Source organism: Lissotriton vulgaris, chromosome 6 (genome assembly GCF_964263255.1).
Source record: "Lissotriton vulgaris chromosome 6, aLisVul1.2, whole genome shotgun sequence".
NCBI classification, from domain to species: domain Eukaryota; kingdom Metazoa; phylum Chordata; class Amphibia; order Caudata; family Salamandridae; genus Lissotriton; species Lissotriton vulgaris.
This window is the reverse complement of record NC_141694.1, coordinates 1,191,235,136-1,191,260,368: the sequence shown is the minus strand read 5'-3', so window position 1 is coordinate 1,191,260,368 and position 25,233 is coordinate 1,191,235,136. Positions and strand designations below refer to the sequence as shown.

At 47.8% G+C, this 25,233-nt stretch overlaps 1 protein-coding gene across 4 annotated transcripts in view; it reads right to left on the bottom strand.

Moving 5' to 3' along the window:
• Positions 1–20,375, bottom strand: part of C6H6orf118 (chromosome 6 C6orf118 homolog) — a 281,810-nt gene extending 261,435 nt beyond the window's left edge. For all 4 annotated transcript variants that reach the window (XM_086925371.1, XM_086925372.1, XM_086925370.1 and 1 more), the window contains exon 1: positions 20,290–20,375. The gene's annotated coding sequence lies outside the window, so the exon portion shown is untranslated. The remainder of the gene's footprint in view (positions 1–20,289) is intronic.
• Between the last annotated feature and the right edge of the window lie 4,858 nt (positions 20,376–25,233).

Sequence of the window (25,233 nt, the reverse complement as noted above, 5' to 3'; positions counted from 1 at the left end):
CGGTCCCCGGAAGCTTGTTTCCTTCCCAGTATAAGAATTGGCTTGGTAGTTTGGTTTGCCCTGTTCCCATCATGCACTGGGACAGGAACAGACTAATTTGCATGTAGCCAGGTTCTGAGCTGGGATGGTGCAGTGAGCTTAAAAACAGTGATGGATCAAGCCCTGATCTCTTGACTGGGTAGGAGTATTCTGTATCATTCAGAAACTCTGTCCATCACCACCCCCTTTTCCAAAATCGATTTTGTCCACACTAAGTGTGGGAGGGTATACTCAGACGTGAGTCCCTTGCTCATTGCACCATCAGGATTCAAGCAAGCCGGGCCGACGATGGCTGAAATGCCAGAAACCGGTCCCCAGAAGCTTGTTTCCTTCCCAGTATAAGAATTGGCTTGGTAGTTTGGTTTGCCCTGTTCCCATCATGCACTGGGACAGGAACAGACTAATTTGCATGTAGCCAGGTTCTGAGCTGGGATGGTGCAGTGAGCTAAAAAAACGGTGATGGATCAAGCCCTGATCTCTTGACTGGGTAGGAGTATTCTGCATCATTCAGAAACTCTGTCCATCACCACCCCCTTTTCCAAAATCGATTTTGTCCACACTAAGTGTGGGAGGGTATATTCAGACGTGAGTCCCTTGCTCATTGCACCATCAGGATTCAAGCAAGCCGGGCCGGCGACGGCTGAAATGCCAGAAACCGGTCCCTGGAAGCTTCTTTCCTTCCCAGTATAAGAATTGGCTTGGGAGTTTGGTTTGCCCTGTTCCCATCATGCACTGGGACAGGAACAGACTAATGTGCATGTAGCCAGGCTCTGAGCTAGGATGGTGCAGTGAGCTAAAAAACAGTGATGGATCAAGCCCTGATCTCTTGACTGGGTAGGAGTATTCTGCATCATTCAGAAACTCTGTCCATCACCACCCCCTTTTCCAAAATCGATTTTGTCCACACTAAGTGTGGGAGGGTATACTCAGACGTGAGTCCCTTGCTCATTGCACCATCAGGATTCAAGCAAGCCGGGCCGACGACGGCTGAAATGCCAGAAACCGGTCCCCGGAAGCTTGTTTCCTTCCCAGTATAAGAATTGGCTTGGTAGTTTGGTTTGCCCTGTTCCCATCATGCACTGGGACAGGAACAGACTAATTTGCATGTAGCCAGGTTCTGAGCTGGGATGGTGCAGTGAGCTAAAAAACAGTGATGGATCAAGCCCTGATCTCTTGACTGGGTAGGAGTATTATGCATCATTCAGAAACTCTGTCCATCACCACCCCCTTTTCCAAAATCGGTTTTGTCCACACTAAGTGTGGGAGGGTATACTCAGACGTGAGTCCCTTGCTCATTGCACCATCAGGATTCAAGTAAGCCGGGCCGGCGACGGCTGAAATGCCAGAAACCGGTCCCCGGAAGCTTGTTTCCTTCCCAGTATAGGAATTGGCTTGGTAGTTTGGTTTGCCCTTTTCCCATCATGCACTGGGACAGGAACAGACTAATTTGCATGTAGCCAGGCTCTGAGCTGGGATGGTGCAGTGAGCTAAAAATCGGTGATGGATCAAGCCCTGATCTCTTGACTGGGTAGGAGTATTCTGCATTATTCAGAAACTCTGTCCATCACCACCCCCTTTTCCAAAATCGATTTTGTCCACACTAAGTGTGGGAGGGTATACTCAGACGTGAGTCCCTTGCTCATTGCACCATCAGGATTTAAGCAAGCCGGGCCGACGACGGCTGAAATGCCAGAAACCGGTCCCCGTAAGCTTGTTTCCTTCCCAGCATAAGAATTGGCTTGGTAGTTTGGTTTGCCCTGTTCCCATCATGCACTGGGACAGGAACAGACTAATTTGCATGTAGCCAGGTTCTGAGCTGGGATGGTGCAGTGAGCTAAAAAACAGTGATGGATCAAGCCCTGATCTCTTGACTGGGTAGGAGTATTCTGCATCATTCAGAAACTCTGTCCATCACCACCCCCTTTTCCAAAATCGATTTTGTCCACACTAAATGTGGGAGGGTATACTCAGACGTGAGTCCCTTGCTCATTGCACCATCAGGATTCAAGCAAGCCGGGCCGGCGACGGCTGAAATGCCAGAAACCGGTCCCCGGAAGCTTGTTTCCTTCCCAGTATAAGAATTGGCTTGGTAGTTTGGTTTGCCCTTTTCCCATCATGCACTGGGACAGGAACAGACTAATTTGCATGTAGCCAGGCTCTGAGCTGGGAGGGTGCAGTGAGCTAAAAAACAGTGATGGATCAAGCCCTGATCTCTTGACTGGGTAGGAGTATTCTGCATCATTCAGAAACTCTGTCCATCACCACCCCTTTTCCAAAATCGATTTTGTCCACACTAAGTGTGGGAGGGTTTACTCAGACGTGAGTCCCTTGCTCATTGCACCATCAGGATTCAAGCAAGCCGGGCCGACGACGGCTGAAATGCCAGAAACCGGTCCCCGGAAGCTTGTTTCCTTCCCAGTATAAGAATTGGCTTGGTAGTTTGGTTTGCCCTGTTCCCATCATGCACTGGGACAGGAACAGACTAATTTGCATGTAGCCAGGTTCTGAGCTGGGATGGTGCAGTGAGCTAAAAAACAGTGATGGATCAAGCCCTGATCTCTTGACTGGGTAGGAGTATTATGCACCATTCAGAAACTCTGTCCATCACCACCCCCTTTTCCAAAATCGGTTTTGTCCACACTAAGTGTGGGAGGGTATACTCAGACGTGAGTCCCTTGCTCATTGCACCATCAGGATTCAAGCAAGCCGGGCCGACGACGGCTGAAATGCCAGAAACCGGTCCCCGGAAGCTTGTTTCCTTCCCAGTATAAGAATTGGCTTGGTAGTTTGGTTTGCCCTTTTCCCATCATGCACTGGGACAGGAACAGACTAATTTGCATGTAGCCAGGCTCTAAGCTGGGATGGTGCAGTGAGCTAAAAATCGGTGATGGATCAAGCCCTGATCTCTTGACTGGGTAGGAGTATTCTGCATCATTCAGAAACTCTGTCCATCACCACCCCCTTTTCCAAAATCGATTTTGTCCACACTAAGTGTGGGAGGGTATACTCAGACGTGAGTCCCTTGCTCATTGCACCATCAGGATTTAAGCAAGCCGGGCCGACAACGGCTGAAATGCTAGAAACCGGTCCCTGGAAGCTTCTTTCCTTCCCAGTATAAGAATTGGCTTGGGAGTTTGGTTTGCCCTGTTCCCATCATGCACTGGGACAGGAACAGACTAATGTGCATGTAGCCAGGCTCTGAGCTAGGATGGTGCAGTGAGCTAAAAAACAGTGATGGATCAAGCCCTGATCTCTTGACTGGGTAGGAGTATTCTGCATCATTCAGAAACTCTGTCCATCACCACCCCCTTTTCCAAAATCGATTTTGTCCACACTAAGTGTGGGAGGGTATACTCAGACGTGAGTCCCTTGCTCATTGCACCATCAGGATTCAAGCAAGCCGGGCCGACGACGGCTGAAATGCCAGAAACCGGTCCCCGGAAGCTTGTTTCCTTCCCAGTATAAGAATTGGCTTGGTAGTTTGGTTTGCCCTGTTCCCATCATGCACTGGGACAGGAACAGACTAATTTGCATGTAGCCAGGTTCTGAGCTGGGATGGTGCAGTGAGCTAAAAAACAGTGATGGATCAAGCCCTGATCTCTTGACTGGGTAGGAGTATTATGCATCATTCAGAAACTCTGTCCATCACCACCCCCTTTTCCAAAATCGGTTTTGTCCACACTAAGTGTGGGAGGGTATACTCAGACGTGAGTCCCTTGCTCATTGCACCATCAGGATTCAAGCAAGCCGGGCCGACGGCGGCTGAAATGCCAGAAACTGGTCCCCGGAAGCTTGTTTCCTTCCCAGTTTAAGAATTGGCTTGGTAGTTTGGTTTGCCCTGTTCCCATCATGCACTGGGACAGGAACAGACTAATTTGCATGTAGCCAGGTTCTGAGCTGGGATGGTGCAGTGAGCTAAAAAAACGGTGATGGATCAAGCCCTGATCTCTTGACTGGGTAGGAGTATTCTGCATCATTCAGAAACTCTGTCCATCACCACCCCCTTTTCCAAAATCGATTTTGTCCACACTAAGTGTGGGAGGGTATACTCAGACGTGAGTCCCTTGCTCATTGCACCATCAGGATTCAAGCAAGCCGGGCCGGCGACGGCTGAAATGCCAGAAACCGGTCCCCGGAAGCTTGTTTCCTTCCCAGTATAGGAATTGGCTTGGTAGTTTGGTTTGCCCTTTTCCCATCATGCACTGGGACAGGAACAGACTAATTTGCATGTAGCCAGGCTCTGAGCTGGGATGGTGCAGTGAGCTAAAAATCGGTGATGGATCAAGCCCTGATCTCTTGACTGGGTAGGAGTATTCTGCATTATTCAGAAACTCTGTCCATCACCACCCCCTTTTCCAAAATCGATTTTGTCCACACTAAGTGTGGGAGGGTATACTCAGACGTGAGTCCCTTGCTCATTGCACCATCAGGATTTAAGAAAGCCGGGCCGACGACGGCTGAAATGCCAGAAACCGGTCCCCGTAAGCTTGTTTCCTTCCCAGTATAAGAATTGGCTTGGTAGTTTGGTTTGCCCTGTTCCCATCATGCACTGGGACAGGAACAGACTAATTTGCATGTAGCCAGGTTCTGAGCTGGGATGGTGCAGTGAGCTAAAAAACAGTGATGGATCAAGCCCTGATCTCTTGACTGGGTAGGAGTATTCTGCATCATTCAGAAACTCTGTCCATCACCACCCCCTTTTCCAAAATCGATTTTGTCCACACTAAATGTGGGAGGGTATACTCAGACGTGAGTCCCTTGCTCATTGCACCATCAGGATTCAAGCAAGCCGGGCCGGCGACGGCTGAAATGCCAGAAACCGGTCCCCGGAAGCTTGTTTCCTTCCCAGTATAAGAATTGGCTTGGTAGTTTGGTTTGCCCTGTTCCCATCATGCACTGGGACAGGAACAGACTAATTTGCATGTAGCCAGGTTCTGAGCTGGGATGGTGCAGTGAGCTAAAAAACAGTGATGGATCAAGCCCTGATCTCTTGACTGGGTAGGAGTATTCTGCATCATTCAGAAACTCTGTCCATCACCACCCCCTTTTCCAAAATCGATTTTGTCCACACTAAGTGTGGGAGGGTATACTCAGACGTGAGTCCCTTGCTCATTGCACCATCAGGATTCAAGCAAGCCGGGCCGACGACGGCTGAAATGCCAGAAACCGGTCCCCAGAAGCTTGTTTCCTTCCCAGTATAAGAATTGGCTTGGTAGTTTGGTTTGCCCTGTTCCCATCATGCACTGGGACAGGAACAGACTAATTTGCATGTAGCCAGGTTCTGAGCTGGGATGGTGCAGTGAGCTAAAAAAACGGTGATGGATCAAGCCCTGATCTCTTGACTGGGTAGGAGTATTCTGCATCATTCAGAAACTCTGTCCATCACCACCCCCTTTTCCAAAATCGATTTTGTCCACACTAAGTGTGGGAGGGTATATTCAGACGTGAGTCCCTTGCTCATTGCACCATCAGGATTCAAGCAAGCCGGGCCGGCGACGGCTGAAATGCCAGAAACCGGTCCCCGGAAGCTTGTTTCCTTCCCAGTATAAGAATTGGCTTGGTAGTTTGGTTTGCCCTTTTCCCATCATGCACTGGGACAGGAACAGACTAATTTGCATGTAGCCAGGCTCTAAGCTGGGATGGTGCAGTGAGCTAAAAATCGGTGATGGATCAAGCCCTGATCTCTTGACTGGGTAGGAGTATTCTGCATTATTCAGAAACTCTGTCCATCACCACCCCCTTTTCCAAGATCGATTTTGTCCACACTAAGTGTGGGAGGGTATACTCAGACGTGAGTCCCTTGCTCATTGCACCATCAGGATTTAAGCAAGCCGGGCCGACGACGGCTGAAATGCTAGAAACCGGTCCCTGGAAGCTTCTTTCCTTCCCAGTATAAGAATTGGCTTGGGAGTTTGGTTTGCCCTGTTCCCATCATGCACTGGGACAGGAACAGACTAATGTGCATGTAGCCAGGCTCTGAGCTAGGATGGTGCAGTGAGCTAAAAAACAGTGATGGATCAAGCCCTGATCTCTTAACTGGGTAGGAGTATTCTGCATCATTCAGAAACTCTGTCCATCACCACCCCCTTTTCCAAAATCGATTTTGTCCACACTAAGTGTGGGAGGGTATACTCAGACGTGAGTCCCTTGCTCATTGCACCATCAGGATTCAAGCAAGCCGGGCCGACGACGGCTGAAATGCCAGAAACCGGTCCCCGGAAGCTTGTTTCCTTCCCAGTATAAGAATTGGCTTGGTAGTTTGGTTTGCCCTGTTCCCATCATGCACTGGGACAGGAACAGACTAATTTGCATGTAGCCAGGTTCTGAGCTGGGATGGTGCAGTGAGCTAAAAAACAGTGATGGATCAAGCCCTGATCTCTTGACTGGGTAGGAGTATTATGCATCATTCAGAAACTCTGTCCATCACCACCCCCTTTTCCAAAATCGGTTTTGTCCACACTAAGTGTGGGAGGGTATACTCAGACGTGAGTCCCTTGCTCATTGCACCATCAGGATTCAAGCAAGCCGGGCCGACGACGGCTGAAATGCCAGAAACTGGTCCCCGGAAGCTTGTTTCCTTCCCAGTTTAAGAATTGGCTTGGTAGTTTGGTTTGCCCTGTTCCCATCATGCACTGGGACAGGAACAGACTAATTTGCATGTAGCCAGGTTCTGAGCTGGGATGGTGCAGTGAGCTAAAAAAACGGTGATGGATCAAGCCCTGATCTCTTGACTGGGTAAGAGTATTCTGCATCATTCAGAAACTCTGTCCATCACCACCCCCTTTTCCAAAATCGATTTTGTCCACACTAAGTGTGGGAGGGTATACTCAGACGTGAGTCCCTTGCTCATTGCACCATCAGGATTCAAGCAAGCCGGGCCGGCGACGGCTGAAATGCCAGAAACCGTTCCCCGGAAGCTTGTTTCCTTCCCAGTATAGGAATTGGCTTGGTAGTTTGGTTTGCCCTTTTCCCATCATGCACTGGGACAGGAACAGACTAATTTGCATGTAGCCAGGCTCTGAGCTGGGATGGTGCAGTGAGCTAAAAATCGGTGATGGATCAAGCCCTGATCTCTTGACTGGGTAGGAGTATTCTGCATTATTCAGAAACTCTGTCCATCACCACCCCCTTTTCCAAAATCGATTTTGTCCACACTAAGTGTGGGAGGGTATACTCAGACGTGAGTCCCTTGCTCATTGCACCATCAGGATTTAAGCAAGGCGGGCCGACGACGGCTGAAATGCCAGAAACCGGTCCCCGGAAGCTTGTTTCCTTCCCAGTATAAGAATTGGCTTGGTAGTTTGGTTTGCCCTTTTCCCATCATGCACTGGGACAGGAACAGACTAATTTGCATGTAGCCAGGCTCTGAGCTGGGAGGGTGCAGTGAGCTAAAAAACAGTGATGGATCAAGCCCCGATCTTGACTGGGTAGGAGTATTCTGCATCATTCAGAAACTCTGTCCATCACCACCCCTTTTCCAAAATCGATTTTGTCCACACTAAGTGTGGGAGGGTTTACTCAGACGTGAGTCCCTTGCTCATTGCACCATCAGGATTCAAGCAAGCCGGGCCGACGACGGCTGAAATGCCAGAAACCGGTCCCCGGAAGCTTGTTTCCTTCCCAGTATAAGAATTGGCTTGGTAGTTTGGTTTGCCCTTTTCCCATCATGCACTGGGACAGGAACAGACTAATTTGCATGTAGCCAGGCTCTGAGCTGGGAGGGTGCAGTGAGCTAAAAAACAGTGATGGATCAAGCCCTGATCTTGAATGGGTAGGAGTATTCTGCATCATTCAGAAACTCTGTCCATCACCACCCCTTTTCCAAAATCGATTTTGTCCACACTAAGTGTGGGAGGGTTTACTCAGACGTGAGTCCCTTGCTCATTGCACCATCAGGATTCAAGCAAGCCGGGCCGACGACGGCTGAAATGCCAGAAACCGGTCCCCGGAAGCTTGTTTCCTTCCCAGTATAAGAATTGGCTTGGTAGTTTGGTTTGCCCTGTTCCCATCATGCACTGGGACAGGAACAGACTAATTTGCATGTAGCCAGGTTCTGAGCTGGGATGGTGCAGTGAGCTAAAAAACAGTGATGGATCAAGCCCTGATCTCTTGACTGGGTAGGAGTATTATGCACCATTCAGAAACTCTGTCCATCACCACCCCCTTTTCCAAAATCGGTTTTGTCCACACTAAGTGTGGGAGGGTATACTCAGACGTGAGTCCCTTGCTCATTGCACCATCAGGATTCAAGCAAGCCGGGCCGACGACGGCTGAAATGCCAGAAACCGGTCCCCGGAAGCTTGTTTCCCTCCCAGTATAAGAATTGGCTTGGTAGTTTGGTTTGCCCTGTTCCCATCATGCACTGGGACAGGAACAGACTAATTTGCATGTAGCCAGGTTCTGAGCTGGGATGGTGCCGTGAGCTTAAAAAACTGTGATGGATCAAGCCCTGATCTCTTGACTGGGTAGGAGTATTCTGCATCATTCAGAAACTCTGTCCATCACCACCCCCTTTTCCAAAATCGATTTTGTCCACACTAAGTGTGGGAGGGTATACTCAGACGTGAGTCCCTTGCTCATTGCACCATCAGGATTTAAGCAAGCCGGGCCGACGACGGCTGAAATGCTAGAAACCGGTCCCTGGAAGCTTCTTTCCTTCCCAGTATAAGAATTGGCTTGGGAGTTTGGTTTGCCCTGTTCCCATCATACACTGGGACAGGAACAGACTAATGTGCATGTAGCCAGGCTCTGAGCTAGGATGGTGCAGTGAGCTAAAAAACAGTGATGGATCAAGCCCTGATCTCTTGACTGGGTAGGAGTATTCTGCATCATTCAGAAACTCTGTCCATCACCACCCCCTTTTCCAAAATCGATTTTGTCCACACTAAGTGTGGGAGGGTATACTCAGACGTGAGTCCCTTGCTCATTGCACCATCAGGATTCAAGCAAGCCGGGCCGACGACGGCTGAAATGCCAGAAACCGGTCCCCGGAAGCTTGTTTCCTTCCCAGTATAAGAATTGGCTTGGTAGTTTGGTTTGCCCTGTTCTCATCATGCACTGGGACAGGAACAGACTAATTTGCATGTAGCCAGGTTCTGAGCTGGGATGGTGCAGTTAGCTAAAAAACAGTGATGGATCAAGCCTTGATCTCTTGACTGGGTAGGAGTATTATGCATCATTCAGAAACTCTGTCCATCACCACCCCCTTTTCCAAAATCGGTTTTGTCCACACTAAGTGTGGGAGGGTATACTCAGACGTGAGTCCCTTGCTCATTGCACCATCAGGATTCAAGCAAGCCGGGCCGACGACGGCTGAAATGCCAGAAACTGGTCCCCGGAAGCTTGTTTCCTTCCCAGTTTAAGAATTGGCTTGGTAGTTTGGTTTACCCTGTTCCCATCATGCACTGGGACAGGAACAGACTAATTTGCATGTAGCCAGGTTCTGAGCTGGGATGGTGCAGTGAGCTAAAAAAACGGTGATGGATCAAGCCCTGATCTCTTGACTGGGTAGGAGTATTCTGCATCATTCAGAAACTCTGTCCATCACCACCCCCTTTTCCAAAATCGATTTTGTCCACACTAAGTGTGGGAGGGTATACTCAGACGTGAGTCCCTTGCTCATTGCACCATCAGGATTCAAGCAAGCCGGGCCGGCGACGGCTGAAATGCCAGAAACCGGTCCCCGGAAGCTTGTTTCCTTCCCAGTATAGGAATTGGCTTGGTAGTTTGGTTTGCCCTTTTCCCATCATGCACTGGGACAGGAACAGACTAATTTGCATGTAGCCAGGCTCTGAGCTGGGATGGTGCAGTGAGCTAAAAATCGGTGATGGATCAAGCCCTGATCTCTTGACTGGGTAGGAGTATTCTGCATTATTCAGAAACTCTGTCCATCACCACCCCCTTTTCCAAAATCGATTTTGTCCACACTAAGTGTGGGAGGGTATACTCAGACGTGAGTCCCTTACTCATTGCACCATCAGGATTTAAGCAAGCCGGGCCGACGACGGCTGAAATGCCAGAAACCGGTCCCCGTAAGCTTGTTTCCTTCCCAGCATAAGAATTGGCTTGGTAGTTTGGTTTGCCCTGTTCCCATCATGCACTGGGACAGGAACAGACTAATTTGCATGTAGCCAGGTTCTGAGCTGGGATGGTGCAGTGAGCTAAAAAACAGTGATGGATCAAGCCCTGATCTCTTGACTGGGTAGGAGTATTCTGCATCATTCAGAAACTCTGTCCATCACCACCCCCTTTTCCAAAATCGATTTTGTCCACACTAAATGTGGGAGGGTATACTCAGACGTGAGTCCCTTGCTCATTGCACCATCAGGATTCAAGCAAGCCGGGCCGGCGACGGCTGAAATGCCAGAAACCGGTCCCCGGAAGCTTGTTTCCTTCCCAGTATAAGAATTGGCTTGGTAGTTTGGTTTGCCCTTTTCCCATCATGCACTGGGACAGGAACAGACTAATTTGCATGTAGCCAGGCTCTGAGCTGGGAGGGTGCAGTGAGCTAAAAAACAGTGATGGATCAAGCCCTGATCTCTTGACTGGGTAGGAGTATTCTGCATCATTCAGAAACTCTGTCCATCACCACCCCTTTTCCAAAATCGATTTTGTCCACACTAAGTGTGGGAGGGTTTACTCAGACGTGAGTCCCTTGCTCATTGCACCATCAGGATTCAAGCAAGCCGGGCCGACGACGGCTGAAATGCCAGAAACCGGTCCCCGGAAGCTTGTTTCCTTCCCAGTATAAGAATTGGCTTGGTAGTTTGGTTTGCCCTGTTCCCATCATGCACTGGGACAGGAACAGACTAATTTGCATGTAGCCAGGTTCTGAGCTGGGATGGTGCAGTGAGCTAAAAAACAGTGATGGATCAAGCCCTGATCTCTTGACTGGGTAGGAGTATTATGCACCATTCAGAAACTCTGTCCATCACCACCCGCTTTTCCAAAATCGGTTTTGTCCACACTAAGTGTGGGAGGGTATACTCAGACGTGAGTCCCTTGCTCATTGCACCATCAGGATTCAAGCAAGCCGGGCCGACGACGGCTGAAATGCCAGAAACCGGTCCCCGGAAGCTTGTTTCCCTCCCAGTATAAGAATTGGCTTGGTAGTTTGGTTTGCCCTGTTCCCATCATGCACTGGGACAGGAACAGACTAATTTGCATGTAGCCAGGTTCTGAGCTGGGATGGTGCAGTGAGCTTAAAAAACTGTGATGGATCAAGCCCTGATCTCTTGACTGGGTAGGAGTATTCTGCATCATTCAGAAACTCTGTCCATCACCACCCCCTTTTCCAAAATCGATTTTGTCCACACTAAGTGTGGGAGGGTATACTCAGACGTGAGTCCCTTGCTCATTGCACCATCAGGATTCAAGCAAGCCGGGCCGGCGACCGCTGAAATGCCAGAAACCGGTCCCCGGAAGCTTGTTTCCTTCCCAGTATAAGAATTGGCTTGGTAGTTTGGTTTGCCCTTTTCCCATCATGCACTGGGACAGGAACAGACTAATTTGCATGTAGCCAGGCTCTGAGCTAGGATGGTGCAGTGAGCTAAAAATCGGTGATGGATCAAGCCCTGATCTCTTGACTAGGTAGGAGTATTCTGCATCATTCAGAAACTCTGTCCATCACCACCCCCTTTTCCAAAATCCATTTTGTCCACACTAAATGTGGGAGGGTATACTCAGACGTGAGTCCCTTGCTCATTGCACCATCAGGATTTAAGCAAGCCGGGCCGACGACGGCTGAAATGCCAGAAACCGGTCCCCGGAAGCTTGTTTCCTTCCCAGTATAAGAATTGGCTTGGTAGTTTGGTTTGCCCTGTTCCCATCATGCGCTGGGACAGGAACAGACTAATTTGCATGTAGCCAGGTTCTGAGCTGGGATGGTGCAGTGAGCTAAAAAACAGTGATGGATCAAGCCCTGATCTCTTGACTGGGTAGGAGTATTCTGCATCATTCAGAAACTCTGTCCATCACCACCCCCTTTTCCAAAATCGATTTTGTCCACACTAAGTGTGGGAGGGTATACTCAGACGTGAGTCCCTTGCTCATTGCACCATTAGGATTCAAGCAAGCCGGGCCGACGACGGCTGAAATGCCAGAAACCGGTCCCCGGAAGCTTGTTTCCTTCCCAGTATAAGAATTGGCTTGGTAGTTTGGTTTGCCCTGTTCCCATCATGCACTGGGACAGGAACAGACTAATTTGCATGTAGCCAGGTTCTGAGCTGGGATGGTGCAGTGAGCTAAAAAACAGTGATGGATCAAGCCCTGATCTCTTGACTGGGTAGGAGTATTATGCATCATTCAGAAACTCTGTCCATCACCACCCCCTTTTCCAAAATGGGTAAAACAATGTAACATAATGATTCAAGGGGAGTAAACACAATAATCATGTGCAGGAATAATAATCAAAACCAAAGTAATAATCATATACAGGAAAATTGCACCATACTATAAAATGTATGATGCACTTAGGGCAAAAAAAAATTGCACCTCCTGTTAAGGCAAGAACTTCTTATTGAGGAATTTATTTGCTTCCAATTTTAAAGCAGCCTTGGAAGAGATCCTCCGAATTTCGGGTGGAAGAGAGATCCAGATTTTAGGAGCAGATCCAGAGAAGGCTCTTTGGCAAGTTCTTTTTTTAGATCTTTGGTTTCAAGAGGAGGGAATTGGCGCTCCTTGACAATCTACCTCCTCCAGATAGTTCTAGTTTTTGTGCGAGGTAGGTGGGGGTTTTGAAGTGGAGGGCTGTGTGTGAAAGGCAGGCAGAATGTGTCATGATCATGTTGTTTATGCTCTGTGCTTAGAGGGAATCTGTTTAAATCACATGAGGAGGGCTTAATTTTTCCACAGCGTCTTGATTCACGGGCGATTTGCCTAGCAGTTTTAAGTTTTATTATACAGGCCTTAAGTTTATGAAAAATATATATCTCTTGACTTTCTTTTTAAATTGATAACCCGTTTTTACATAAGGTCTCTGAATAACCAACAATGTATACGATTAACCTACGAGAATTATTGTCAAGGAAATGAATTATGGATTAGTGAGGATTGGGTTTCATTCCTTTTAACATGATCAGGTGGTTATATGGTGGATTTGTGCTACTGCTGAGACACTGTGCCTAAAGAAAAATCAGGACGACTTATTTAGCGAGAGCCTACCTCGCAAACGCTGCTTTCCGTGGACCCCGGACCCTGGTGCCTGCTGGTGTATGCCCCCCCCGCCGCCACAACCGTCATCTCAAAGCGGCCGCCGAGCGGAGGGGGGCTCAGGACTGCATTTCCCGCCCTGCCTTGCGGCGGGAGACGTCGCGGAAAGCGCGCCAGGCGGCGCATAAAGAAAGCGTCACCCCGGTGGAGTGGGTGACGCTGTGCTACTGCTGAGACACTGTGCCTAAAGAAAAATCAGGACGACTTATTTAGCAAGAGCCTACCTCGCAAACGCTGCTTTCCGTGGACCCCGGACCCTGGTGCCTGCTGGTGTATGCCCCCCCCGCCGCCGCAACCGTCATCTCAAAGCGGCCGCCGAGCGGAGGGGGGCTCAGGACTGCATTTCCCGCCCTGCCTTGCGGCGGGAGACGTCGCGGAAAGCGCGCCAGGTGGCGCATAAAGAGAGCGTCACCCCTGCGTCGCGGGAGCGCCCGGGGCTAAGCCCGGGCAAAGGGCAGGCCCTCTGTGGCCCTCAGTGGCCGAGGTAGGCCGGGCTGGGCCCTGTTATTTGTATTTTGATTGCCAAACAACTCCTATTAGTAACTGGAGGAGTGTAACCTATGAAGGAGATATTTCTGTATACTGGCCGAATATTTAACCTCAATTTCTCTGTGGATACATTTTTTATGGACTAACTATTGTTACTCATATATATCTTCTGTGCAAAAGCCTACTGCTTGGTTGGTTACTTTTCTGCTCAACATGACTGCAAAAAAATTACGCTCTGGAAGAGTCCTAGGGGGGAGGTCATGTATAAAAACCAGATCTAACCCCTTGAGGAATAAACATGATAATAGCGTATTACTGAAGGGACAGATGCAGATACTGAAATTCTGGGAAAAACCTGTTGATAAGACTACGGCAGTCCTGATAGCTGCTGATTCCGAGAGGATAAAATTGACGGATGCACAGTCTGATGTAGAGAAAGATCTTAATCTCGAGCCAGCTCCGGAAAAAAACTTGCCCTCTTTGTCCTTAACCACTGATGCTAACCTCCCAGAACGTACACTTAGAGGAGAGCACCCTGATTTTATGATAGCAGATACGAAAGTCCCTCTGCCTAACATTCTTAAGAATGCAGAAAGTCTGGAAGTGGCCATAAAAGAAGAGTCTATTCCGTCCAGTATCGATCTTGAATTGTGTGGTCGCTATATGGACGAGAGAATTTTGAAACATCCTGATCCTAGTAAAAACGGAGCTACGCCGTCAGGATTATTGCTATATAGTAGTACTCCATCATTAACTTCTAATGACATCCCTTCATTGCAGAATGATTCTAAGACTCCACAACTTAATTTACCTGGTATATGCTCTCTCACTGCATCTGGGTACCCTAAAGATGATAAACCTATTTCTGATTCCCTGATAGCACTAGAACATTTACTGGCTTCCATATTGTTTTTATTGGGCAAATTTGTCGGGAGCTCTGATTGCATCTTGGACTCAGTTACACAGATATTGAAAGTATTATTGGCAAAAAACAGTGAAAATGGCACTACTTCTCCCCTGGAGACCGATGTCCAGAATGTCCTAGATAGCAATAACTTACTGGTAAAAAATGTGCCTGTGGGGATGCCAGTAGCGGTTGACATACATGAGCCTTCAGGGATGCCTACCCCACTCGCCTCAAATTGCAGGAAGGAATTTGAACCTTCCTTAAAGGAAGAAAGTTTGGTGGAGGTTAACCTGAACGCTGGAAATGAACTATTTCCGATCTTCAACCAGGATAAAAAAGATCCTGAAGGAAGTCTATTTGTAAAGGGAAAAGTAAAAGAAAAAAGCAGAAAGAACAAAGGGAAAAATAGGAAACCTGTTTTCAAGTATAAGAAGAAAAGACAGAGGCAAATTATTTTCCAAAAGCACATAGATACAGAAGCGCTTGATGTCGTAGAAATCGTAGATAACTCTTTACTGGACACTTCTTCTAACGAGGCTGCTGTTTGCACTACTGGCCCTGTAGTCGAAGGTCCTCTTGATGTTCGTGCTCCTTGTCAAGAGGATAATGGATTAGTGCCCCCAGCCCCAGTGGAAGAAGTGACAAGAACTATTCCTATTGTAACAGGGACACTTAATCCATCAGCGCCTATTTTTCAGCTGCCGGGTGTTGTGGCCACAAACTCATCCCCTGTACCCTTAAAAGCCCCTAATTCTTATGTGGATACTTTGACACTAGACTTTCTGCCCTTATTTGACTCTGACCTATATTTAAACAGGTCATAGTTGCTTAACTGCTTTAAGGATATTGAAAGTTTAAAACTTATTTTGTCGAGTGATATTGACTTGGTTTCCTTAATAAGATTTGAAAATGGGCAACGAGTACGAGTAAAATTTTGTTCTAAAATAATTGCTAACCTTGTCCTTCAACAAGCGGAAGCATTTCAATGTAGAGGGATTGATGTGTTACCCTTTTTAAATAATGGAAAGTATATTTTCTCTAGAGAAGGGGCCACAAAGTTGGGTTTTAGGCAGGAAGACCCGTCCCCATACAATAGAGACCTAAAAATCTGGGTCTCTAGAGGTAAACGTATGGTTTCCCAGGTACCCCCTATCCCCATGAACTTGACTATTCCCATAACTGAAGATAATCAATGGTGGAACTGGTTGCCAGGAGTTTTATCTAATAATACACCGAATAATCCAAGAATGTTTCAACATCTTTAACAGTCATTTAAAAGTCACATCCTGGAATGCAGCAGGGCTACATAATTGTCCAGAGAAGCTTGATTTTTTATTCTCCTTGAATGCAGACGTGATATGTATTCAAGAAACCTGGTGTAAAAATATCCTATACGGGGGGAAAGATTATTTTGTGTTCGAGGCGGCAGCTACACCATCGAAAAAAGGTCACGCAAAAGGTGGAATTGCTTGCCTCTTATCCAATTCATTACAATGGCAATTTTCCCATTATGTTGACACAAGTAATCTTTTTCAAGCAATAACTATTAATAATCTAGCTAGTGTAGGTAGCCAGCCTTCTCTGGTAATTATAAATGCATACATTCCACCTGAAGATACTTTTAGTACTGTTCTGAAGCGAATGTTTTCCTAAGTCAAACAACTATTAGAGCTTGACCAGCCCCCTTATATTTTACTCGAGGGTGATTTAAATAGCAAAGTTTCTAATTTAAGCATAGATTTGTTTAGAAATAAATCTAAGGAAGAAGCATATAATATACCCCAATCGATCTTTGCTAATAAAATAAAAACTAGTAAAAGGGGAAAGATATTGCTACAAGAACTCAGCTATATAGAGGGGCTAATTGTAAATGGTAGGATGCCATCTGATATTCCCGCTAATTTCACTCATAGGTCCTCTAGGGGTGAATCCATCCTGGATTATGTAATTACGGACTACGACACTTTCTCTTTTATTCGAGACATAATGATTTCTCAATCCTCCCTGAGTGACCATAACGTGATCAGTGTAACCTCCGGACACTGATTCTTGGTCCTTAAGTAATAGAGGAGCCTCTTTTCATTGTAAGTCCGGAAGGTGCTTCTGGGACCCTACCACTATGAAGGATGTGCAAAACATTCTTGCACAAACTTTACTTGAATTAGAAGAATGGCAGGGTAGGGAATTCTTACATTTTGAAATCTTTATGAAGAAGCTTACTTCGACTGCAAAGAAGCCAAGATATCCTAGGAAGTTGAACTTCGTTCCTAGTATATTATTACCCTTAAATAAAGAAAGAAAGAAACTTGTGAGGCAACAGTTCCTATGTAGATCTAGGGAAAATGATCATAAGTTAGCCTTACTAAAAAGAAGGAGAACCAGACTGAGAATAAAATTAAAAAAAGAAAAAGAAGACTCACTCTGGATTAGTTTAAGGGAGGCTTCTGTCTTCGGTAAATCTAGAGAATTCTGGTCCATAATTGGTAAGGGATGTGGTGCAAGAACTTCCCCTATTCCCATCTCTATTGCTGAAGATGTCTGGATTTCATTTATATCGAATCTGTATGCATCTAATGGCGTAGAGGGTGAAGATTGTGACCCTGTCTTGGATAGTGGACACACTATAGAGCCCCCGTCCGAGAAATCCATTGCTTCTGTGATAAAGAGTATGCGCTCATCCGGAGCAATGGGTCTGGACGAGTTGCCCATTTCAATATTGAAGCAAGATGTCACCTCATGGAGTAGGATTCTCCTTCCTTTGTTTCAAGCCTGCTTCTTATTGAGATTAGTTCCTACATCTTGGAGGGGAAGTATACTAATACCCATATTTAAGAAGGGAGAGCAGGATAAACCCATGAATTACAGTTTAATAGCTTTACTGGATTCTATAGGGAAAGTTTTTGCTAAATGTCTTTTAACATTAATTATTGATTGGGTGGAGGCAAATGTAATTTTACCCTTGGAACAAACTGGGTTTCGTAAAGAGCATGGTACACTTGATAATTTAACAGCTCTTCAAGTGATTGCGGACAAATATGTACGAGTTCGAGGAGGTGGAATATATGCGGCATTCATAGACTTCTCCACAGCGTTTGACAAGGTGGACTGTCCAACGCTGTGGAGAAAGCTAGCTGCATTGGGTATGCCATCACAACTACTCGAACTTGTAAAATCCCTCCATTCGAACACATGGTGTAAGGTGTTACAAGGCGGAGAAAGAGGTCTTTCACAATCTATCCCTTCTCCGAACGGATTAAAACAAGGGTGTATATTGGCCCCTATATTGTTTTCATTATATACTGTAGACCTACCTGCTTCCATTGCAGCTTGTGGTGGGTTAGCCCCGGTAATTGGAGGGACATCCATTTCGGTTTTAATGTATGCAGATGATATTCTCATCTTAGACTTAACTCCGAAGGGCTTGTCTAACCGCCTGCAAGCATTACATTTATTTGCAGAAGCACATTTTATGAAGATAAATGCTTCTAAAAGCAAAATTATGTGCATTTTTGGAAGGAAAAAATGTAGGTCTGAAAACTTTAGATGGGCTATAGGAGGACAGAAACTGGAGGTGGTTAAAACTTACACCTTCTTAGGTAAAATAATGTCAGCAAACCTAAGTGAGAAACCCCACATTGAGCATAATTCGCGTAAAGCATTGGCTCATGGTAAGGGGTTATGTTCCTTGTATTCTGCTACAGGAAAAAGACACTTTGCACGATTTTTTGAAGTATATAGAGCAAAGATCCCTGCAACTGTACTGTACGGTATGGAATTGGTGGAGTTCAGACATTGGGGATTCTTGCAGGTAATGGAAGGAAAGGTACTAAGAGAATTTCTTCCCTTAATACAGCTTGCTCTGTGTCATCATGCAGGCTGGAATTTGGTCTCCGGAGTTGTTGGGTACAGGGGTTGATTGCCCTAGTAAGGTGGGTGGCCTGTTTGGCCAGAGGTAAATCGGGTTCCTTACGGGGATCTATTAAAAATGAACTTCTGGGCAATTTAAACGAGCTTTCCCTATTAGTAAAAAACTTTAGAAAAGCGGTAACATTGTTAGAGTTGGATACAAGTACTTTGTTTTTACTTTCTCCTTCTCAACTAAAGTCTCAGCTGAAATATGCATCTTGGGAACTCTGTTTTAAACTGGATATGACTGCCCTACACGGAAAAAAAGGAAGCGATTTACTTTTAAGCACATACTCGCCAAAACAGGCCCAGCAGTATCTCACTTGGAATATCCCTCATAAAGTCCGTAGACTATGGTACCTTTTAAGATATGATTTGCTTCCTCTAAATCTTCTTTTAGCAAAGTGGTATGGATCATCTCCAGTATGTAATCTCTGTAATAATGCAGTGCAGGACCGAAATCATGTTCTGTTTATTTGTCCTACATTACGTCCACTACGCTCTAAATGGTTAAAACCTATTTGTCTACAATTAGGAATCTTAAACGTAAAAACTTTCTTCCATGCACTTTATTGTCCACCTAATGAAATGTTCTGTTTCAAAATTTTTAACTTTTTTAAAGGGTTTTTAGATATTTATTAATGATACCTAGAGATGTTGTTGGATAATTGTTCGGCCAGTGCCTATGAAATGATTTCTTTATTTTTGTTCTTTGTGAATTTATTGTAAATAGTGGTGTATAACCATGTGATTGTTTTATGTGGCCCTCTTTTGAGAGCCAAAAACATAATAAACTTAAATTTGAAACTTAAAAAACTTGGTGGATTTATTGTTTTTTATGTGCTTTTATGATTTGTTACAAAATCGAATACAGCTGATACGATGATGATGGTGTCTTGATATGTTAAGTCTATTAAATTAGAACTAGAAAGCATGTTGAAGGGGGAAATCCGCCATGTGAGCTGGTGATCTTGCAGAGATTGTATGCAATTGATCCTAGTGTCTTCTGCTATTTTAGTCCAAATATTCTTAACTAGCGCTCCCAAACACTTCCCAAAGAATATCTAATGTAAAAGTCTTGCCCCGAGTGATGAGTTTTCACTACTTTTCTTCTCGGTGCCCGGTGACTATTTTGTCATGGTCCTACCCTGCCCTTCTGGGCAAGAGTGCACGTTTTTTCATTAATGCAGAAATTAAAATGCAGTAATTTCTACGTTTTCAGGCACTAAAGACCACAAACAAGGATGCTCAACAAGCATTTCTTGTAAAAACATTTAAATACCCCCCATCGTGCACTTCCTATCAAGTGTAGCGAGTGAGGCTCTTTCCAGTCGGTCTGGGCGGAGGTGCCTCAGGTAAAATATCATTTTAAGAACACTGGGCCCAGGCGGTGCAAATTAGAGCACACATGTGCAAATAAACTGCTGTCATGATAGACATCGAGCCCTAAGTATAACTTTCTGCGGCTTGCACTCCTCAAGGAAAAAGTCATGACGCCTGAATGGCCTGTCCAGTTTGACTTCACTGACTTGGGGAAAAATGCATTCGGGCATTTCCCTAAACCGGAACGCTGCGTCTGAAAAAAATAGAATCTATAATCACCACTGAAAACTTACTGGTTCGAAAATGGTTGCGGGCTAAGTGGGGCGGATTCAAATTACAATTTAAACCCTTCCATCCTGTCTAACAGTTGATACTTTTAGAACAGGAGTGTACAAATAAAACAGAAATCGGATTACCTTTAAAGCTGAAAAAGTAAGGCGCTGGGCTCGTTGATGGTACGAGTGATCCCGATTACAAGCCCCATCGTTACAATCATTCTGTGGTTTCCATGGCTGTCAATGACAGCCTTTATGACGGACAAGGTTACCAAGGAAACCATGTACACACAAACAAGTCCCGCCTACTTTCCCTCGACTGCAGTGCTGAGAACTTGAAGCCATTGAGAGCAATAGAAGACTCCTAGCAGAGACTGTTTCCGACACACGCATACCTGCCAACTTGAAGAACAATCTCACCGTGTGAGGTGGGGGTAGGGCCTTGAAAGGGGCGTGGCCTCGTGCAGAGAATTACCTACAGACACTTTTATCAAGTGGTTCTGCCTTCACAGGAGGTTCCTGTAAATATTTCCTTCTCTTTCGAGGGTTGTCGGCTTGAAGTGACACTTAGAAGGCACAGAAAGCGATCGACGGCAGAGAGGAAAAGTACGAAGACACACAGACTAGAGAGAAACAAGCACACAGAGACTAAGCTCAAACATAGGGCACAGTTGTGTACAGGAGACAAAGAAACACGTGGTACTAACAGCAGGGCTTTAAGTGGGATGAAAAAACTGGGGGCTCTTTCAAAGAGGCGCGACCAATGTAATTAATGGCGTGGCTTAATGATACCGTAACCTAAACTAAAAATCTGTGCATAGCATAGTATGCCGCCCGACTGGTATTTTGCTGTTTCTGTCATTGCATCCAGATATATCATACAACAAGCAACATCATACCTACAACAAGTCAGGACGTTTGGCTGTGTCAATGGTTGTTAGTTGCATAAGATAATTAAGCAGCAACTATGCCTTGTATATAATATTGAAAAAGCTTCCAATTAAAGCCCTGGTGACACCACGACAACGTTGCTGCTATTGAGTTTAAAAAAGAGAATGGAAATCCAGTGAGAAAATTACTCTCTTTGAAGGATTTCCCTTCCCCTACAACTCTCACATGGTATGACAGACTTGTGATGAAAGAATTAGGAAGACTTTTGAGATAAAGAAGGTCCATTTCATTGAAGTAGGAAAACCACCCGATCACGGAGCGTCTGACCAGCGGCAAGCCATTACCTCTACGTCCCTCGTCCTCGACCCAGTCATAACACATGAGGTATTCCACCCGACAGGAAACGCTTTTTAGACTCTACCCACCCTCCTGTCAGGTGCTATAACACACCTCACCACCAGAAGCAAATCCTGTTTTGTTTCCTGTCGGTTGGATACTGATGGGTGACGCTTGGGTGAGTGCCGGGCACTTACCTGCTACGACTGTCCTGTGGTGTCCTCCTTGGCTGGGCCATGGGGGTGCTCGTGGACCTCTGTGGGACCTTTTGTAAGACGGGCTGCTGGGCTTCCTGTGATTTCCTCCTGACGGGGGCCCTGGGTTGCGGGGCTTCTCGGGTCCCCGTGGATTTCTCTCTTCGCCTGGATTCCTGGAGAAGTGCTGGGAGTGGATGTTTTCTGCGGGGCGCCCCGGAGCTTTCTGCCGGTGTCTCTGCAGCACTTGGGGGCTTGCTCCGGTGGACTGGCTGCTGCTGGGATGGGCAGGCTGCTGCCCCGCGAGTCCTGCCCTTGCCGGTGTTGGTTGGCTGGCCGCGCTCGCCTCGGTGGCTTCGGGGACGTCCTCCCTTCAGTTGGGGCTGCCCCTGGATGGCGGGCGCGGGTTCTTCGAAGATTGCCGGGGCTGGAGATGTCGGAAGTCGGCAGGAAGCCGTTCCCGGCTTCGGCTCCTCATTTTTGCCTGGGCGGGCGCCCGGGTGGGCTCCGGGTTCCCTGCCTTCGTCTCCTGATTGGCTGGACGGCTCATGGCGATGACGTCATCGTCTCCTTTCGGCCTGAGTGACTTTGCGGGTTTCCTTCGATGGCCGCTCCTGGGAGGCTGGTTTTCTGCCCCTCCTTCTTCAATCGAAGGGGCTACAGCTGTGGGGTGAGTGTTTTCCTCCTATTTATGGCGGGAGTTCGGTTTTCTCTCCTGTGACGCTTGTGGTGTTGCTGTGCATTCCGTGTGGTTTTTTGCTGTTCCTGTGTTTCGTGGTGATATTTACAATGGGGAAACACCACAGGAAGAGAAAGCATGTCTCTCCTGTTAGGTCGTCCTCCTCCTCCTCCTCCTCCTCCTCCTCCGACAGTCGTGATTCTGCGCCTGCTGGTCGGAGTGCTGGTCTGGGTGGCTCTAAGCGGCTGAAGCGCCTGCTTTTGGAGACGCTGTCCAGTCTCAAGGCTTCCAAGAAGGGTGCGGGGGTCGCTCTGAGGCGGCTTCCCCCCTGTATTCATATATTTCTTCCTCTGCTTCCTCTGATGAGTCTACTTTGGGTGCGGTGGATCTGCAGGGCAAGTACATTTCGAGGGAGCTGATGCCTGATCTGCTCTGCCATGTTCGGGAGAATATGGGTTTCCCTGTGGAGTGTGTGCCCAGTACCTCACAGGACGCCGTTCTGCCGCAGTTTCGGAAGCCTGCGTCCTCTTCTATGCCCATCCACCCCTTTGTCATGGATATCCTCCTTAAGGAATGGAAGGACCCGGACCATATTTCTGTGCCCAGATTCATGTCTAAGCTGTATCCTTTGCAGGATATGGAGGTTGCCCTGCCTGATTCGGTGCAGGTGGATTCGGTGGTTGCTTCTCTGGTTGGTCGGCCTTCCATGGCTGATGATAATATCCTGAAGGATGGCGTTGATAAAAAGATTGACTCTGCTCTGAAGAAGTCCTATGCTGGCTCTCACCTGGCGCTTAGGTCAGGGGTGTATGGTGCATATGTTGCGCAGTCTTTGCTGGCTGACTTCAAGACTTTGTTTTCTGCTATGCAGGAGGGGATCAATTGTCCGGAGTTGCTGGAGTCTGTGGAGCGTCAATCTGAGTTCCTTTCGGACATCGCCTTTGACTCAGTCAGGGCTTCAGCTCTGTCTTGTGGTTCCTCTGTTGCTGCCCGTCGGAACTTACTTCTGCGAGGTTGGAAGACGGATGCTGCGCAGTGTTCTATGGCCTTGAGGTTGCCGTTTTCTGGTACTCATCTTTTTGGGGACGCCCTGGAGGCCAAGCTCCATAAGGTCTTCAAGGAGAGGAAGCATTCGTTATCTTTCCGTCATACTCCTTCTCAAAGGGGGTCCTCCTTCTCGAATGCCAGGTCCTTTCGCCAGCCTTCCAGATTTCAGCAGTTCTCGTTTAAGGGCCAGCGTGGTGCTCGTAGGTCCTTTCCTCTGAGGTTCCAGAAGAAGCCCCAGCCGGATGGTGGGTCGGGCGGTCCTCGCTCCTGACTACGCCGTTCCAGTGCCCGTTCTCGCTGGTGGTCAGCCCGCGGTTGGTGGAAGACTGCGGCTGTTCCTACATGCTTGGCTACTGACGACCTCGGACCAGTGGGTGCTGGATGGTCTTTCCCGGGGTTACCTGATGGAGTTCCTGTCTCCTCCTCCTCCCTCGGGTGTGGTAGTGACCTCTTTGAATGCGAACCCTGCTCACCGTCTAGCGTTGCTGGAGGGTGTTCAGTTACTGTTCGACAAACGGGCGATTGTCCCGGTTCCCCCCCTGGAACGTGGACTGGGGACATATTCCGTTGTTTTTGTGGTTCCGAAGATCACGGGGGGGGGGGTTCCGTGTTGTCATCAATCTTCGGGCCTTGAACTTATTTGTTCATAATATCCTATTCAAGATGGAGACGTTGCAGAAGGTGATTCCCCTGATCCAGGAAGGTTGGGTGTTCACGTCGCTGTATCTCCATGATGCCTACCTGCATGTCCCGATGGCGTTGGAGGATCAGCGGTTCCTGCGCTTCTGCCTGGATGGTGGTCATTGGCAGTTCTGCGTCCTTCCTTTCGGTCTCCGGTCCGCCCCCAGGGTGTTCACCAAAGTGGCTGCTCCTTTGGTGGCTCATCTCCATCTCCTGGGGGTGTCCGTGTTTCCGTACCTGGACGATTGGCTGCTGCAGGCTCCGTCTCCGGAGGTCATGTCCCACCACCTTTCCTTGACCATGCGTACGCTCGAGGATCATGGCTTCCTTGTCAATCTGCCAAAGAGTCACCTGGACCCTGCTACTCGGAGGACCTTCATTAGGGCAGTATTCGACTCTGTGCTGGGCAAGGTCTTTCTCCCGGAGTCCCGGATTCTACGTCTACAGTCTTTGCTGAGGAGATTTGCTTTCCAAGGTTTCGGCTCCTCTCCTGCAGTGGCTGGTGGTTCAGGGCCACATGTCTGCCACTGTGTTCACGGTACCCTGGGCCAGGGTTCATCTTCTGCCTATGTTGTGGCATGTTCAGCCCTTTCCTGTCCAGGACTTCTCGATTTCTGTTCCTGTGTCTCCGGAGTTGGTGTCTGCTCTCCAGTGGTGGCTGGATTCTTCAAATCTGACAAGGGGCATATGGATCCATCCTCCGCCCCCCTTGGTGTTGACAACGGATGCCAGCACTTCAGGTTGGGGTGCGACTCTAGGCCCTTGGGCGGTGCAGGCGTGTTGGCTTCCTTCGGAGTCACACCGTTCTTCGAATTGGAGGGAGCTGTCTGCGGTGGAGAGGGCTCTTCGCCTTTTCAAGGATCGTCTTCTGGGGTACAACGTGTTGGTGAGGTCGGACAACACTGTGACCGTGGCCTACATCAACCACCAGGGCAGTACCCGCTGCCTTTCCCTGAACTTGGTGGCGTGTGCGATTGCAAATTGGGCTGAGTGTCATCTGGTGGCCCTTTCTGCTCAGCACATTCGGGGTGTGGACAACATGGTTGCAGATTCCTTGAGTCAGCGGTTCCCGTCATCTCTCACCCTATGTCTGTCCCCTCGGATTTTCAGGTTGCTGTGCCTGAGGTTCGGGACTCCGGTGCTGGATCTGTTTGCCTCCCGGACCGATGCCCTGCTTCCCCTGTTCTGCTCCAGGACTCCGGAGTCGGGGGCTTGGGGAGTGGATGCCTTGGCTGTCCTTTGGCCTCCTTGGTTCCT